The sequence below is a fragment of the Hevea brasiliensis genome, chromosome 15 (genome assembly GCF_030052815.1).
Source record: "Hevea brasiliensis isolate MT/VB/25A 57/8 chromosome 15, ASM3005281v1, whole genome shotgun sequence".
In the NCBI taxonomy this organism is placed as follows: domain Eukaryota; kingdom Viridiplantae; phylum Streptophyta; class Magnoliopsida; order Malpighiales; family Euphorbiaceae; genus Hevea; species Hevea brasiliensis.
This window is the reverse complement of record NC_079507.1, coordinates 6,896,880-6,916,984: the sequence shown is the minus strand read 5'-3', so window position 1 is coordinate 6,916,984 and position 20,105 is coordinate 6,896,880.

Below are 20,105 nucleotides of genomic sequence, written 5' to 3'. Positions count from 1 at the left end.
TTCCTTCATCAAAGTTGTTCCTTTATGTTTTAGCTTTAATTCTCTTTTTGAATTACTCCATTTGGAGTTTTGTAGCTCAAGTTATGGCCATTTAACCATAACTGACCAGATTGGTCAATTCTAGAATTCTGAGCAAATTTTAGGTTCTCGCAGATTTGGTGAGCCTATTTTGGTTGGCAATTTGATTTGGTTATGGTTAGAATTTAGAATTATGTTCTTCATGAAAGTTTTTCTACTATGTCATAGCTTTCCAATGGTATACAAATTAGGTCATTTGGACCTGTCTACATCAAGTTATGACCATTTGAACAAGTACTATGCATATGGTCAATTCTGTACAGTGGCAGGGTGTGTGATCCAGATTCAACCTAATTTTTCACTAACTTAATGTCAGTTTTAGGGGTAGGTTTCTGCATGAAAATTGTAGCTTTGGGTCTTAATTTTCATCTCTAATTGGCCTCACACCAATTGCAACAACAGAGTTTCAATTATGGTCATTTAAGTTGAACATGGTCAGGCTATCCAAAATTGGACATTACCATGCACAACTCCATTCCAATTTCAATCTTCAATCACATTCCAATTCACACCAATTGACTAATTTAAGCCTCAATTAGGTCAATTTGCATCAAGTCATCGAATCCCCAAATTTTTCCCCAAATTTCCCATTGGTCAAGAACCCTAATTCACTAATTGTCACCATCCATGAAATTAAAGTATTCCAATAGCATCTACTCACTCAATTGGACTTATATGCATGGTTAATTGAAATAAAACACATCATCTTCCCCAACATCCCATGGCTGCTGAAATTCATAGAATTCCCTAACACATCATTTTTGTTTCATTTTCACAAATTCTAACTTAGTTCAATTGCCTAAGCATGAATATAGAGAGAAAGTTGGAAGATTCACCACTAACCTCTTTGTTGGATTTCCTAAGTCTTCAATTCTTATAGTTTTCTCTTCCTTTTTGCTCTCAATATTCTTGCCAAGATCCAAGAACAAGATTTACTTAAGAAATTTATGGGATTTATGGGATGGATTCAAGCTTTGAAAACTTGAAAATGTTTGGTTATGGAGGAAATGAGAGAGAGAAGAGAGAGAGAAGAGAGAGAGGAGGGTGACGGCTTGGGTGGATAAGAAGAAGACCAATTTTCTAATTTTAATTTTTTTTTAATCTCTTTTTAACTTATCCTCAATTTTTCATAATTAAAAATTATAGTATTAATTGGGTCATGCTTGCATAAAAAGTGATGTCATAATTCCTAAGAAAAATTTGAATTTTCTTTTCCTTTTTCATTTTCTTCCATACACCTATCCTCTTATAATATATTTTTCAAAATATTAATTTCCTATATTTTATTGGTCATTTAGGCCAAAAGTCACCTCTAAGGGTGAATTGACCATTTTGCCCTTTACCGGTCTGATCCGTTTTGCCGATAGCACTATATTACTTTCGGAACCTTGATTCAATTTTTTGAACTGGTTTTTGATTCTTTTCTGTGGTTTTCACAATACTCTTAACTTCGCAATAATTCTTAGGCCTAGGGTGCCATAAGGTCTCACTACAAAATAGGACAGTGACTGACCTCGTTATCACTTCCCGGTTCGGTCACCCATCGCTGTGGCCTCGGCTCATTTACCCTTGCAAGAATAGTTAAAATTTAATATTAGATAATATTAATTGAGAAAGTGAAATCAATATCCTTAGCCACTTTTATTTGAATTTAAACCCCAAAATTTTCATTATTTTTATTAGTTAATTTTTCAATTTTAGTTAATTTTATTTTTAGCTTAATTTTAATTTGTTGAGTTTAATCCAATTTGATAGTCTAGATATTAGTAAAATTAACATAGATTTTGGTAATTAAAGACAATCCTCATAGGAATGATCCTTTACTTACTCTTTAGTACTTATATGAATTCGTGCCCTTACAGATGTGCTTCATGTTTTTGGCGCTGTTGTCGGGGATTGGTGCTTTAATATCAAAATAGTTAATTTTGCTAATAATCTAGATATTTCTTTCCTTTTTATTTTATTCTTCTGCATTGTTATCTTATTTTCCTTATGAGATACTTCGTGATGTTTCATCTACAGGTAATCATAAGTTTTACTCAACAGCACTTAGAGCCTTTTTATGCTGCTTAGGGAAGGTTCAATGATATAATAGAGCGAATCTCTTGTCACAATCTTTCAAATTGGTCTCTTACTCTTTGCTTTTATAATGGACTAGATGATACTACAAGAAGTTGGGTGGATAATGGAGCATGGGCAATCGATAGTCATCTTTTACACAGAAGCCATGAGGAAATAGCTTAATTATTGAATGATATGGCCGATTTCGACTACCATTGGCATTGGAATCCTTCATTATACGATTGGAGTCACTAATAACCCTCCATATATCTCTCAGCCTATTGATATAGACCTTTCATTTGAGCATTAGGAAGAGAAGAGTCTGACACTTGAAGAGATAGTTGCCAGAATTGAAAAACGAGTTAAACAAAAATTGGTGTTAGATTTTGATGAAAATCAATTGACGAAACAAGATTTGGAGAATGAAGAAACTTTTTGGGAATATCAACATCAATTTGAAAAGACAAATTCTTGGTTTGAAGAGATAATAGCTCAGTTACAAGAAACAATGAGAAAAAAAAAATTATGTGGGAGGATAATGAAAATCTATTGGTGAAACAAAGTTTTGATAATGAGGGCACTTCATGGGAAAATGAAAATCAATTGAAAGAGAAGAATTCAAGACTTAAAGAGGTGTATGCTCAGTTGGAAAATTTTGATTGTCAATCTAGAGTAGAGAATGAGACTTTTGATAGTCCAATGGTGCATAATGATGTCCTAATCTATGATGATGAATCAAACACTAAAGATGGGGAGAGTAAGTTGACATATGAAGAATCTTCATGGGAATTTAAGCCTCTAAAAGAAATAGAGCCTATAGTGAAAGAACACAATTCTTTTAAAGTTGAGGGTTCATTAGAAGAGCTTCTACATGAAGAAGAGCCGCAAACAGAGTTGGTGGATGAAGAAGAATGTGAAACCATTAATGTGAGCTCATTGATGGTACTACCAAATACACCACCTGAAGATCCTTACTTCCTAATGACACCACCTTCACCATGCTATGTCCTCATTGAGCTAAAGAAAAAATTAAAGTACTCTTCCCAAGCATATCCATCAAAGCCAAGTGTGGTTCATGGTAGGCGCATAATTTTTCCAAATATAGCCAATCTCAAGGGTGTCTTAAACTAAGACTCAGAAGTAGTGTTACATGACAACTACTATGGGAGAAAGTCGCTTTTTGATGAGCAATTATCCAAGTGGTCAAGCTAAAGACCTAAAACAAGTGCTATTGGGAGGCAACCCAAGCAACAAATTTTGATATTCTTTGAGTTTGTTATTTCTTTAAGTTTTGTTCATATGTAGTTTCATTTAATTTTAGTTCAAATTTAGTTGAAGTATTTCCCCAAATTTTGAATTGGCATTGTCTTCTTTTGGTTATAGGTATAGAAGAAGAAAAAGAAAAGAAAAATGCTTGAGGTTAACAAAGAAAGGAGTAAAAGGTAAAGTTTGGTGGAGCAAAGGAAAAAAGCACGCATCGAAGGGGAGTGACCCTAATCTTTTGTTGCCTTGATAAAAATTCATTGTGTTTATGATTAAGTCATTGGAAATCAAATTCTTGATTTTGAAGTGATATGTTTGATTTTGATGTTATTACAATTTGATGCATATCTTGTATTTGATGGACATTTGTGAAGTTGAATTGTGCTATTTTATTGGACAAATGTGAAGAAGATGCAATTTTGGTGTATGATTTTATTTTAGTGTCATATTGCAATAGAGCCACATTTTCCATTGAAATGGAGTGAATTTTTTTTTTAAAAGCAATAAACTTCATGGCTAGGTAGGAGTTAGTTATGTTAGGGCATGAAATTTACTATTTAAAAGAGGTTTAGATTAATTTGTAAAGAAAAAAAAATCATGATAAACAATAGAGATCATGGTCTAATGTGGGTTTGCAAGAGATTTTCATTGTAAGGTGTGGGTTTTCTGTCCAAGTGTGTGTGAAAATTTTCAAATTGTAGTTTAAGGTAGTAAATCTCACAAATAGCCATGAGAATGACCTCTAACACACAAACATACTTAGCCATGGGCCATTTCACTCCAAGCCATGCAGTCCACATTATCTATTTTATACATGGTTATGTCATAGGCCAAATGGGTAGCATAGGCTCATGGCCATCCATGTGTTTTTTTGTGGCCAGTTGTGCACCTTCCTTTCATGCATAGTTGAGTATTTTTAGGTAGCAAAGGCCATGGCTGGCCATGAGAATGGACCCAAGGCACATGGCCAGCCATGCACCTCTTCATGCTAGGCTATAAGCAAATTTTCACTCAAAGCCATGCTTTTCCTCTTCATTTTGCAATTTTTCTTTTGTTTTCTTACTTTTTTATCAGTTTATTTCACTTCACCTCAAGCCATGTGATTTAATTTTATTTTACTATGCATACTTTTGGTCAATAACATCTTCTTTTCTCCTCAAAGCTAGCACACACTTTTCTTTCTTCCTTCATACATATTTTCACCTTACTCTATTTTAGTTTATGTGTTTCACTCCCATTTCCATGGCACAAGCTTCTTTGTTTAGTCTTTGAGAACAATGTCTTTGATAAGTTTAGGGGTGCATATTTTATTTTATTCTTATTACTTTGTTTTATTTGTGTACATAATTTTTTTTTTGTTTTGTTTTGTAAAAAATGGTTGCAATTTTAATTAAGAAATTCAGAAGAAAATAATTTTAGCCATTATTGTTTTTAATTATTTCAATATGAGTTTGAGAGTTAAATCTGTAGTTTAGTTATTTTATATTTGTGATGTGCTTAATTGAGATTCTACATAATTAATAATTAATTTTGTTTCACCAACTTTGCATGTTTATTTTATTTTGTCTATGGAAATGAAATGTGAATAGTGTATTTAGGAGATGGATTAAGTAAAAAATTAATTTTTTTTTCATGTGAGAATTAATTAATTATTATGATTGGAACATGCTTTGATCTTAATTAATATTCCTTCTTTTGATTTATATAATTATAAAAAAAAAAGAGCAATAAATAAAATTAAACAGTCTGCTCCGCTAGTTTGAGTTCCAAGTAACTAGGAACATTCATGATCCCCATTTTTGTTTTTGAGTCAAACAGCAACTTGGATTATGAGTATGTAAAACACCTTGAATTTGTGATTGTTGAGTAACCAGGTGCCTTCATGACCAATGTTGGTATTTGCGTAAAAAGATAAATGATGATATAAGGAAGAGTGCCAAAATGTTGTTCATAAAAAAAAGTATAAATAAATAAAGAAATAAGGAGAGAATTGAAAATTAAGTTTTTTGCAGGTTTTAATTCATGATGATTGGTTGGTTTTCATTTCCATTTTATTTTGATTGTGCTTTTTGAATCTCCTAGGAATACTATCTCATTAGTGAAAATAGACTAATAAAATTACATGTCTCGCTAGAGTGCAGAATTTAATTACTTTATTGAAATTTAAAGGAAGCAAAATGATTATTAATTGTATAGAGTTTTATTGGAGTGTGAATAGGTTGAAATGATGAAACTATAGAATTTAGTTTTTTAAATTTTTTATTGAGATGATTAAATTATAGCATTTTAGTGGAATTATTCTTTTTTGATTTGATTTATCATATTTGCAACCCTGTTTAAAATTTTTGAGTTTTGTAAAATCTCTCATTTTTGCTTTATATGTTCTTTTGCTTGAAGACAAGCAAAAAACTCAAGTTTAGGGGTATTTGATATATAGTATTTTTATAGAGTTAATTGTATTAATTCATGTAAATATTTAGTCTTTTAATTAATTTTAATTACATTTTTATATTTTTATTTAGCTAAAAGTTAATTTCTTTCTTTTTAATTGATATTTATTATTTTTAGAAAAAGATTAGTGAAAGTTAGAGAGAAGTATAAAATTGGGCAGAAAATCTCACCCCCAGCCATGAGATTTACATGGTCAGCTATGGGATTGAAGAAACAAGCATGGCCTCTTGTGGGATGATTGTAGGATGCATGGCTAGCCATGAAATTGCTTCCTACACATATAACTGGCCACGAGATTATCTTTTAAGGGTATTTTTCACCAAATAGAATTGTGACACCTCACCAAGTGAAGGAGAAGAGTCAAAATTAGAGTTAGTTGGAGATTTTTTGAAGGGAGGGGGAGGGGGGGGGGGGGGGGAAGAGGAGACTTTTTGGACTCCCAAAACTCTAAAAAACTCATAATTTCTGCTGGGACAAAGATCTTGAAAAGGGGATTTTGGAAGTTTGAAGGAGGAAGACATCAATCTCCATGCTAGAGAGTTTTTATTATCTTCCCTTTTAATTTCTTTTCTTTGGGGGAAATATATATATTTTTTAATGATGTTGAGTTTTGATTTGTTGAGTTTTATTGTGGTTTTTGAAATTATGAGTGGTTAATTTCTTAAGTTAGGGATTTGATGTAACTTGACTTGATTTAATCTCTAGATTTTGATCTAATTTTCTCTACTTTGCTAATAGTTATTATTTTTGAGTTCAAATACTTTTGAGTATCTTGGCTAAATACTTGAATGATATTAAATTTATAATCTATGGTTGGAAAACATGATTATAAGTTTGATTTGATAACAACTATCACAGATTTCAATTGATAGTGAAAACTAAGATTGAGTCTATTGGGTTTTTTTGAAATATATTTCTCTTAATGCTCTAATTAATTGAGTAATTCTCTATTAGGAAATAGGGATTAATTCTTTAATTAGAAGGTTTGATGATACCTAGAAGATATTATTAAATGCTTTTGATTATTTATCCTTACAAGAGTAGTTAAAATTGATTATTAGACAAAATTAATTGAGATTAATTATTGGGTCAAGTGAAATCAATATCTCTAGCCATTTTTATTTGAATTTAAACCCAAAATTTTCATTGCTTTTATTAGTTAATTTCCAATTTTAGTTAATTTCATTTTTAGCTCAATTTTAATTTCTTGAGTTTAATCCAATTTGATAGTCTAGATATTAATAAAATTAACATAGTTTTGGTGATTAAAGACAATTCTCGTAGGAATGATACTTTAATAATTCTTTATTACTTATACGAATCTGTGGACTTATGGACGGATACCATGAGTAAACCATCATATACTTCTATTTTAGTTCTACAAATTTTCAAGAGTGGTCTTCTTAACAATATAAGTGTAGTACGAGGAGAATTATCATCCTCCATATAAAAAAAAAAAATTAGCAGAAAAAACCAATACATTGACTTAAACCAAAACATCCTTAATTTAGATATATCAACTAATTTTATGATAACACTAGTTTTTTTCAAAGGCCAAAGACTTAAAAAAAAAAGCATAAATAGATGTAGGCATGACATTAATAAAAGCTCTTAAATCTAACATATTCCTCTCAAATTTAGTATTACGAATTTTGTATTGAATAGTAAACATACTTGGATTTTTGCATTCGAGAAGTAATTTATTTTGCATCATAGCAGAGACAATATCCCCCACACTTACTTTCTCATTACATTTTAGCTTTCTTTTGGAGGTGCACAGATCTTTGATAAATTTTGCATATCTTGGCACTTGTTTAATTGCGTCTAAAAGAGGGATATTGATCTTCATCTTTCTGAATATATCCAAAATCTCCTTCTCTTGCTCTTCCTTTTTTGCCTTTGTAAACCTACTAGGAAAAGATGGTACAAGCCTATAATTTGAAAGAGGTGTAAAAGGACTTACCTTTGAAGGGACTTCTACTTCTTGCTCTTCATTTTTTTATCAACCACTGTTTCTTTTTCAACTCTATGATCGACTTTTGTTCAACTAGAGCCTCCTTATGTTGCTTCCATTTCCTTGCCACTTCTTAACATAATTGCACATGCATTTTCTTTTGGGTTCTTAATTGGTTGAGAATGAAGCTTACCAGACCCTTGTGCTTCCAACTTGCTAATTGATGTGGCTAGTTGGCTCATTTAATTCTCCAAATTTTGGATATTTGCCTTGTCTCTTTCTGAAAATTCATAGTATTAGTAGCAAGAGATTTGACAATATCCTCTAAAGACATACCTTGATCTTGAGCTGCTAGTTATGGTTGCCTTTGAAAAAAAGGTTGCACTTGATTGCAACTAGGGTTTCAGTTAAGGAAGGTGCTCCTTTGTGCATGATTGCCATAGTTAAGGTTAGGATTATCCCTCCCTTCTTGATTGTATGTGTTAGCATAAGGATCATACTTCCTTTGTGGTGGACTAGGAAATCCTCATTTGCATGCAATGTAGGATGCATATCAGTTGGATGTCCTTGTGATAAACATATGCCGCATGTCTTCACCTGTTGCACATTCCCTACAACTAACTAGCTAATAAGAGAAGTCAAATTAGCTGTTTGATTTTCTAAAAATGATGTACTTACTTATTGACTCTTCTTATAAAAGGATCATTCCTTACTCCAAACTGTTGTGAATTTGTAGCCATATTTGAGATCAAGTTCTTTGCTACCTCAAGTGTTTTATCTACCAAAGCACACCCACTAGCTGCATCTATCATACCACTGTTAGTGGGAAAATGACCTTCATAAAAATTTTGAATGAGTAGTTGGTCATTTATTTGATGATGTGGGCAACTTGCACACAATCTCTTAAATTTCTCCCAATACTCATGCAATGACTCTCCATTATACTACTAATGCCATAAATATCTTTTTTGATGTTGGCTGCCCTTGAAGATGGAAAGTACTTCTCTAAGAATAGTCTCTTCATGTCATTCTATGTGTTCATGAAACTAAAAGGTAAGTAGTAGAGCCAATCTTTACTACATCCCCTAATGAGAATGGGAACACTCTTAACTTAATTTGCTCCTCTATAATACTCGTAAGTTTCATGCTTGAACACACAATATGGTACTCATTGAGGTGTTTGTGAGGATCCTTCCCTGCAAGACCACAAAAAGTAGGCAATAAGTGAAATAAGCTAGATTTCAATTCAAAAGGTGCCATAAGTGCATGATATTCAATGCATAATAGTTGTTGGTTCATGTCAGGAGTTGCAAACTCCTTAATTGATGTGCCTAAGCATGAGGCATGTTCAAACTCCTTGATTGGTAATTCTAAATTCTATGGCAATAAGCATGATTACTTGAAGGTGCATGGCAATTGCATAATATGCATGAATATGGGCTGTACAAGAATTGTTGATCTAAACTTATTTGAAGTTAAGAAAATAAGAACTAAAAAAGGCCTAAATCGGAGGTCCATGTTTAAATGGCTTTAGGGGCCTTGGAATAACACATGGAGACCTAATATAACTAAAATAGCATCTGGAAGATTGGAGGAGCCAAAAGTGATGTTTTTGAAGTCCTATTTCAAATTAGGGATGGTTTCCTCCAAAGCAGAAACTTGCCTACTTAGTAGCCTACCTGTTAGGAATCCTTATCTTCTTATCCTAAGCATTTGAAAGGAAGAAGTTGACATTAAAAAGGGTATTCTCATTCTTCAAATTCTTGCATGATTGCATATTTTGGGAGACTTCTTTCTTACTTGGATGTGTAATTTCATGCCTATTCTACAAGGATTTGACAAAGTCAACAAGGGTGGCTCCAAAGAGAATCTAATCAGATCAAGATCTTGTTTTCCTACTTTATTTCCTATTTACTTTATGTATTTTAATTGCTATATGTTTTCCTATTTAGTTTTAACTTCCTATTTTAATTAGTACTCCTAGTAGGAGAAGGATTTCTTGTAATGCCTATAAATAGGTACACACATTATGTAAACTTAACCTGATTTTGAGATTAACACAATTAAAAGCTTTCAGCTTATTTATCCATATACTTATCTCTTTGGAGTGGCATGTAAACCTCAAGTCTTATCACCGTTGGTGTGGCGACTTGCATTGTTCTCTATTATTTATATTACATTGCTTATCAAGGATTGAAATTGAAGACAATTATTGTGTTTTTGGTGGTGAGGATTCTTATCCAATGAGACTTCAAGTTAATTTCCTATTTGCTCTACCTTTCTTTCCATCAAATTCCATAGTTCCTTTTTTTATCTATTACATTCACCTAACTTAGTCCAAAAATACCAAACTTTTCCATTCTACCCATATCTTTTCCTAACCATTATTTTCATCAAAACAAAGTACCCCAAATAACTTGTTTTAACTTCTAAAAATATGATCTTCAAGTCCAAACCCTAATTTTTCTTAAAACGTATTTTAGTGGCTATTTTAGTAAATCTATGCCAAACCTACCTAGAATTCATTCTAACTTTAGGATCACCATAGATACATCCCAAATAGACTTCATATTAAATTTCATATCAAAATTCCATCATTTATTTGGTGATCTAAAATCTTACCTCAAATTATTCAAATTGAAACTCTAGTTCCAAATCTATTTAAAACTTTGTTACATCTTTCCAAACTCTTTGTTTAGTCTTTAACATCATTATTTCAGTGTGTTTAAATTGTCTAATTCTTATTTTAAGTGTTTAACTATTCATAATTTGTTTAGTTTTTGTTATTTTTTTACTACCAAAATGATCTTTTATCTTAGTGCCCTTGAAAGTACATCAGTTATGGTGTGATTTCCATTAGCATTTATAGCCATGATTTCCAATTATGATTGACTTGATGAATTCAAAGGTTCTTGCCCATAAAGATGATAAGGGTTTTCTTTTGATTGTAAGTCATTTTTAATAAAAGTTTCAGCTTTGACTCATAAATTCCTTGATATGTTTAAGCCTTGTATTAAGTTCTTCTTCATACATGCAACTTAAAAATAAACACCAAAACTAAATATAAACAAATCTGAATTTAATTTTAAAACAAATAACAATCACTTTCGGACAATAGCACCAAAATTTGATGCGTGTTGAATGCACTAATTAAATTTACTCTACCTAAACTACTTGTATACAGGGCAAGCAGAGGTCAATCTCACCGAGAATAAGTAAATGCAAAAAAAAAAAATAGATTTTAGAGACACAAATAAAAAAAAAAGGAAATTTAGAACATATGCACAATAAACACCTAATCTACCAAACTGAATATGCAAAGTAAAATAAAGGGGAGGGGAGTGGGGGTGGGTTTGATTTGTAATCCCTAAACTAATAAAGCTAAAACTAAGAATGCTAGAATATAAATATAAAACTAATGACACTTATGATGTCACACCTTACCCCTCTGTGAGGCATAACATGATCCCGTAGAATACCTAATGAACTACCGAACTTCACCTACCGATAACTCATTAAGTACCCTACAAGGGATTTTAAAATAATTTTCTTACTTTTATAAGTGGTGAGCATTTTCTAATAGGTATTAAAATCATTTATTCGAAGATTTAAAACTAGTAAAAATTTTTATCCCATTTTATTTTTCGCAAATTTTATAAAAATTTTGACAGAGTGCCATTTGTATTTTGAGAAAACAGTTCTTTAAATACCTATAAAAAGCACTTCCAAAGATTTATCTTAACAACTTCATCAATTTCACAACCATCCTAACCAATTTCAATATCATTTCTCAATTTTCAAAATTCAACAACCATCAAAATACTACCAATTAATTTCATTCAAATTAAAACAAAATATTTCCATTCATATTTCATTAAAGATAAAACAATTTATATACAACATTCCAAAAATTTACATTAAGAGAAATCTAAACCAAAACTTATCACAAGCTTTATACAACTTTATACTACTTTATACAACTGCTCATAACCAATTTTACATGTACATATAGTTACATATATTTACATATATCAAAATAGTTTTTACAATCAGGGTATAAAATATACCCGATAGACTTCAAGGCAGGTAGCTCCTCAATCCTCAGTAGCTTACTTTGCTGCTCCTCTAGTCTCTATATCTGCGTCAGCAATAATAGCCATCGCTGAGTACTAGGACTCAGTGGTGCACAATATACTAAAATAATCCTTATGCGGAATTTAAAACATATTTATTCAAAAATTAAACTGAACATGCAATATCAATACAAAACATGATTTACAAGATTTTAGTTCAAACAATTTTATTTCAAAGTCTCAAAACCTTTTACATAAAAACACACGATTATATCATGCCATTCGAAACAAATATAATCTCAATAGCCAGAGGCTAAGAAAAAGTCACATCACAAGGCTAGCTAGCTCAAATATATGGAAACCTATTCTTTTTCTTCTTCTACTGGCACACACCTCAACACTTCAGCCAGAGAAGGAATTAAAATTCGAAACTGATTTCCCCCACTAGTCATGCTAGTGAGGTATTCAAATATTATGATCATGACACTGTGGTTTCAAAACTTATCTTAACAATTTACTAAACATTTATTGCCATTTCAAACATACATAAATAAACTTTTAACAATTCAAAGCAAAAGCATAATACACATTTCATGTACTTTGTAAATGAATTTTAAAGCATATTGATGTTGTGCACAAATCTTAAGCGAGTCGCCTCTTGGCCTTGACTCGATCCCTCGGGTTCTTTCCCGGTATTTTTTCTACTGAAACACACGGTTTCACAGTGTTTCAGTATCATAACTCATTATAAATCCAAAAATAAATTCAAATTCACTTATACCTAGCTTTAATATGCTAAACTTGGTGTTTTTTAAATTTTGTATTTCGGAGTTACTATTCATGACACTATTCAAGTCAATTTATTGACTTTCTAAGGCTTAATAGGTATGAAAATTCCAACTATACTCACATACCATATTTTGGTCACCAATTTTGTTGGTTTTGGTTGTTTTCTCAAAACTTAAGTCTATTAGGTAAATTTGCAAATTTTCAATTTTTGTGTCTTATGTTGCACTATTCCATTGGTCATTTTGCTATTAGAATTTGGCAAAATTTTCTTCATAAAAAATGTTTCTTATTGTCTTAACTTTATTCTTATTTTTGAATCACTCCAATTGGAGTTTTTCAGCTCAAGTTATAGCCATTTGAATCATGGCTGTTGGATTAGACTTAACCCAGATTTTTTGGGCAAATTCTGGTTCTGGCAGTTTTAGGTCACCAAATTTGGGTGGCTAAATGACTTAGTTAAGGGCATAATTTGAGTTTTTGTTCTTCATGAAAGTTTTAAGTCTATATCTCAGTTTTCCACTGGTAAAATTTCAGGTCATTTAGACCTGCTTAGCCCAAGTTATAGCCAAATGAACAAACACTATTCATTTGGTCATTTTTGTACGGGTCAGACTGCCTAAGTCCGGATTTGGTCAATTTGTTCACTTGGTTTTGGTCACTTTTTGGGCATGATTCCTAAATGAAAAATATGTCATTTTGTGTCTAGTTTCATTCCCAATTGGCCTCACACCAATTGGGCTTGTAAATTTTTAGTTTTGATCCCTGAAAAGGACCTTGGTCCTGCTGCCTACAGCATGACCCTAATCACTCTGAATTTAAACTTAATTCTAACACTTCCAACATACCTCAATTGGTCACAAATGACCATTTCCCAACTCCAACAAGGTCAAACACATCATTTAACAAATTCTCACATTTTTCCTCCCAAAATCCTAAGTCCAAAACCCTAACTTCCATGTTTAATTCATTTGTTGAATTCTAAATGCATATTTGATATTTATACACTCGTTCACACTTAACTAATTCATAATTTGCATCAAAGTCTTCCATCCTCAAACCTAAACCCTAGCTGGATGAATTTTTATTTGGTCCCTCAACAATTGTTTTATTATGATTTTAAGTTACTTTCTAAGTTAATGAAAACTAAACATAATCATCTAACTACAAATTTTCAAGTTTAGATCTCTAACCTTGTGTGAAGCTTTTCTATCCTTTTAATTCTTCAAATTTTCTTCTCTTTCTTGTGCCCAATCTCTTGCCCAAGCATGATTATCAAAGTTTTGTTGAGAGAGCTATGAATTTTAGGGTGAGAATTTAAGGTTTGTAAGAGCTTTTAGGTTCATCAATGGTGGAAAGAATACAAATAAAAGGGAGACAGGAAAGTGACAGGAACAATGGAGAAGATAACTTTTAAATTTTGTTTTTATTCATTATTGTACTTAGTCAAATAAATAAAATAAATGGTAATTTATTTATGAGGTCATGCTCATGTCATGGGGTGATGTCATTAATCTTATTTTCTTTTCTTTTCTTTTTTCTTTCTTTTTCCTCACTTCTTTAATTTAATTCTATATTTCAAAATTTTCTTTTCTCTGATTTTATTGAACAGTTAGGTCAAGAGTCAGCTCTAGGGGTGAATTGACCAAATCGCCCCTCGTCGGTTCAATCCAGTTTGCTAGTTATTCGACATTTTTTCCGGATCCCTGACCTAATTATTTGACCAGCTTAACAATTATTTTTTGTGATTTTCTCTTTTCCACTGTGTTTGCAATAGTCCTAAGGACCACAGCGTCACATTTTACTGTTCGAAATTTGAGTTTAAATTGACTTTGCAGTCCTTCCCAAGAAGGTCACCCATCGCTGTGACTCTCAGCTCGTTTAACTTCTTATGTTCTATTTTTCTTATTTATACTTATCTAATTGACAATTTCTAATTATTTGTGTTTAGGGCTTATCTAGTTATCTTAGATGTGGCTCTAATCCCCTTAATTATCCAGACCAACACCGGTCACCGGAATAGTGAAATATACCAGGCTATGCAAATAGGGGTGTTACATATGAATGTAATAAATAACCATATTGCAACAGATTCAATAGAGAGGGTGTATCCACTATGTAACGTGTATCAATCGTTGACTAAAGATGTAAACTTATTCAATTGAGTAAATGGGTTATAGAAGTTAACAACTTCCTTATCTTTCTTTACGAATTAGATTAACTAGGAAGTGCTTTACAATTAATCCCTTACCATTACACTCAATCTGAGACTAGAGCAGCTTATAATTAAGTTTAATTAAAGCATTAATCATTAGAAAGACATTCTAATTTAAGGTAATAAACTCATTCAGCATAGTTCATTCAACCTAGACACTAATATTTATAATGAAATAAATCATTATATGCTATTTATAGTCAGATTATTCAAGCTATTACTTACCCAAATTATTCTTAAATTAATAATATGTTTTCATACATAATTAATTAGTTAGCCAACCTAACTAACCATACATTCAACATTAATAAAATAAACCAAAAGATAATTGATATTCAATATAGAACAAATCTAGAATTTATTAAACTCAATTCAAATTCTCATGATAAAATTTTTCATAGCTTCAACTATCTCTTTGTCGAATTACAAAGCTTTTCGCACATAACTATGAACATTAAACATAAATAAATTAACAAAGAAGAGAGAAAAGCATACTGCCCCTTATGAATAGTGTCACGACCCAACCTATGGGCCGGACCGATACTAGGACCTGGGCCAGCCTAAAGCCCCCGAGGCCCGTAGTAAGTCTAACTATTCCTTAACCCAACTCTAAGGCCCATTTGGGCCTAATTTCAAGAAATCAACCGGACAGAGTCCGACCATAAAGTGGACCTTTCAACGGGGAGTTTTTAACTCACCCGACCTGTAAACAAAATATATAATCAATTAGGGAGCTCAGCTCACCCTCCACATACTCAATGTCATAAAAATAAATGGGAGCTCAGCTCCCTCATCCAGTCCATCAAACATCCATATAATTATACGTTTATAGGTCCAACATGATAATTATATTACAGACCCAAATCAAATAAATACTTCTAACAAATGCAGAAATTCTAAGAATTAACAGGTTTATACAAACATTAATAAATGACCTGCGAGGGAGAAAAGCAGGTTAACCTCAAAAATATCCTCCTGTGGCCTGAAAAATATTGAACAGGAGTGAGCGTTCGACTCAGAGAGTCAAATATCAATTTTAACCATAATCTCTATAACTATCTAAAACTAATGCACCTTATAGAGTGAAATACAACACCAGCAATAATTTCACATCATAACATCAAAAAGGTAATTTGGAGCACTCACACACCCAGTAATATCAATCATAATATATATGGGAGCTGATCCCCTATACAGCTCTCTTAAATCCAACCTGTGCCAGCGAAGAACTCAAGCCGAACTTTCGCTTAATAAACCAAATCGGGGCCCCAGTGAAGAACTCAAGCTGTGACTACCCCGAAGGATCGGGTCCTAGCAAAGATCTCAAGCCGTGACTACCCGTCCTATCCATAGCCAACACCACATCACACGCACGCCAACGCACGCACACTGATCTAAATTATCACAACAATATTCATGGCACTTTAACAGTTGTGAATGCAACATAAAACGTGCCTAGAGTTTAACTACATAGATACATACATATAAGTGATGCATGGGCATGCTTGAACATATAATAATAGTGAAATTACAATTAAAATTAATATTTTACTCACAGACTTAACAGCAATCACTGTGGTGGCTGGGCGGAGGAAGAAGGCTGTCCTGGCTCACCTGACAATTTTTATTACAATTATTTAGTAAATTTGACTCAATACAAACTAAGAAAAAGATCAAATACGTCCTAAGTCGTGTCGAAAATCCAGCAGAGTCTCCCCTATACCTAGGACCTACCTAACCTGCAAAATGGCTCAAAACGCACTTTTATATTCACAATTCATACACTCACAACTCAATCACATCACACAGCCCCTCCTGGGCCCATCCAAACAATCCTCAATCACAATATGTAAATTTACAGTTTAGTCCTTATAATTGATCATTTTTGCAAAAACTGTCCAAATAAGCTCTAAAAATTCTAAAACTTTGCCTCGCGGTCCCTAGCAATATTGCTAGGCTATTGCAAAAAGAATCATAATTTTCTGAGCTACCACAAATATTTTATGAATTTTTAATCCCATTTAAGCATTAGAAAATTACGAAAAAGTAAAGTTTGGGTTTACCTATGCCGATTCCGACTTCGAGGATGCACTCGGGACGTCTGACAATGGTGGGGTAGCCAAAATCTCGATCCAATTCGGAGACTTTTTCGGTAACCGGTCTGTTTGGTCGAAAATTCACAGACCCGGATTGAAGATACCTACACGAAGCCCACAACACGGGGATTAGTACATAAATTTTACGGAATTTTCTAAGCTCATTTAATGCTCGGAAAAATATTATGAAGTTCCATGGGACCCACCGAAAAACAATGTCAGAAAATTTTGAAATTTATTTTGCCGCGAAGCTCTCGACGAGTGGAGTGCTCTGGTACTCTCGGTTTTCTCGTGGGGTTCACGGTTTGCGAGAAATCTAGCCTAAAAGTCAAAATGGGCTAAAACTTCCCGGACAAAAATTGGACAAACCGCTCGATGGATTTTGGTGTTCTTGGTGTCTATGGAAAGCTCTCGAGGTGTAGATGGATTTAGACACAAGACCCGGCCCAATCAGTGGCCGGATCGATCGAATTTCGATCGGGAAGATGAAGTGTCAAAATGGGCTAAAACTTCTCGGACAAAAATTGGACAAACTGCTCAATGGATTTTGGTGTTCTTGGTGTCTATGGAAAGCTCTCGAGGTGTAGATGGATTTAGACACAAGACCCGACCCAATCGGTGGCCGGATCGATCGAATTTCGATCGGGAAGACGAAGTGGCGCGCAGGCGCGCGTCCTGTCGCGTCGCTTCGTGCGACATTTATCGGCATTTCAAGCGGCCGGCCGAGTGGGGTGGTGGGAGGCGCCGGTGGTGGGTGGTGAGGAGCGCCGTGGCTGGGTGGGAGGAGGCGGCTAGCCGGCGAGAGGAGGTGGGAGGAGAGAGAAAACTGGAGAGAGAGAGAAAAAGGAGAACGCGCTCTGGAGAGGAGAAGAAGAAGAAAAGGAGCTGGCCCGATTCGGCCAGTCCGATCCAGTCCGGTCCGGTTCGATTCAGGATACAAAATTTTGAATTTTTACTCTGCCCTGGGACTGAAAACGAGACCCAAAAATTTCGAAAAAATTCTGTAAAACTCAGAAAAATTTGTAGACTTCAAATATATTTTTAGTTTTGCCACGTGGTCTTTAAATTAATTTTTAAAAATTATCAAAGTTTTATATTTTCGGGAAATCAAACCCGATTTCAAAAATCTGAGAAATTTCAAATAATTTTCTAAAATTTAAATAAAATAAAATATTAATATTATTCACAAAATAATATATTTAAAATTTGGGGTATTACAAATAGAATTCAAACAACTTGGATCTGATGTTGATGATGGTGCCACACACTTCAAAAGATGTAGAAGCGCTCCACAAGCTAAAAGGAAGAAAAAGAAATCACACTAGCAACTAGATCAAGCTATCGATACCTTTTAATGCACAAAGATGGAATTTAGCCACTATGAGTTTGAGGGAATTGTTCAGCTCTAGATTTGTATTTTGGAAAAATTGATTAAATAAGGCTCCAAATTTGATTTGGTAGTCATAGTTGCGTCATGACTTACTTGTCTCTCAAGAATCTTAGTTTAAGTAGAAAAATAAGTTAAAAACAATTCTCCTTTATATAAATCTACCACTTGCACAACCTAGGGGACCCATACACCTCTATTTTATTTATTTTGGGCCTTAAATAAAATAATTAAACTCACCAATTAAGGTTTTAACTCTTGGCCCCCATATATCAATATAAAGAGCTCAAACACACTCAATATGTGGTCTTTAATATAATTTGGACTAATTGTACTCATTTTTCATATATGGCCTCAAAATATGTCAATCGAGGTCCATCTAAGCCCATAATATCAGATTCAAACTCTATATAGTGCATTACATATAAGCTCCATTAAGGTTGTCCAAAGAAGTTTAATATGAATTGATGTCCAAATCTGTTTATTTTTCACTATTAACATTCAAATACCATGAATAAGACTCCTCTAAGCTCATTTTGTCATTGGCTAAAATCCTCATCAAAATGATACATTCATATGCCTTAAAGTGCTTGATGTGTGCTTTGCTTTTTTTTGTGCTCAATTCATTTTTTTTATGCTTTATAAACTCTTTTTATGCTCTTGTAAATACCTAATAACATAAAAACAAGCATTAACAAGCTGCTTAAACAAGAAGCAAACTCAACTAACTAACTATACAATGATAAATATATGACATTTGAAGCAACTATTAATAATAAGTCCCAATTAAATAATATTTATTAAATAAAATAGACAACAATTGACAATTTTTATTTTAAAGTTGACAATTAATATAACTTATATGTAAATTTTACATTTACACATTTATTAGTGAAATATATTATATTGTGACACTTTTTCTCATAAAATAATTTTAATCATTAATTATAATACCTTTTATAAAAGAAACATCAATCGTTAGAGTTCATCCAAATATACAAGTCACACTCTTTATATAGTCAATACAAATTTTTTTTTTTTTAAATTTGAGAATTACCTTGCAAGTATTCATTATTATTGGATAATAGTTCTGTTTCTCTATTTTCTTTTTATTTAATTAGACTTATGGTCATTGAATTAATGATATACTGCAAATGTTGTTTCAAATGGTTAAATTCTTTGGCTTAAATTTTAGTATTAGATGGTCAATTTAAAATATTTTCTTGCAATAAGTTAACATTTCTTTTCTTAATTAAATAATGATTAATGATCAAATTAAAATTAAAATTAAAATTTTGATAATGTAGGCAGAGTTTTTCGTTGTATTGTCATGTGGATAGATTTCCTCTTATTATTGTCATTTGGCACTTATCATGCATAGATTGTCACTTTTTATAATTAGAATAATTATTGTCTTTCATGATAAGTATATAATTTTATTTTTTTATTTAATTATCTTTTATTTTCCTTTTATCTTTATTGTTGCTACTGTGATCTCAATTTTCATGACTAAATGATTGAAAATATTAAATATATTTAATTAACATTTATTTAATTATTAAGTATTAAATTTCTTATTTAATATTTCATTTCATTATATATATATAATGAATTTTGGAAAAATGAAATAAAATTTTATTTATGTAATTATGTATATGAGATATATAATAAAATAAAATTGAAAAAATATATAAAAATATATGAATTATGTGTATCATTTGAGGTTATTAGTTTTATTATT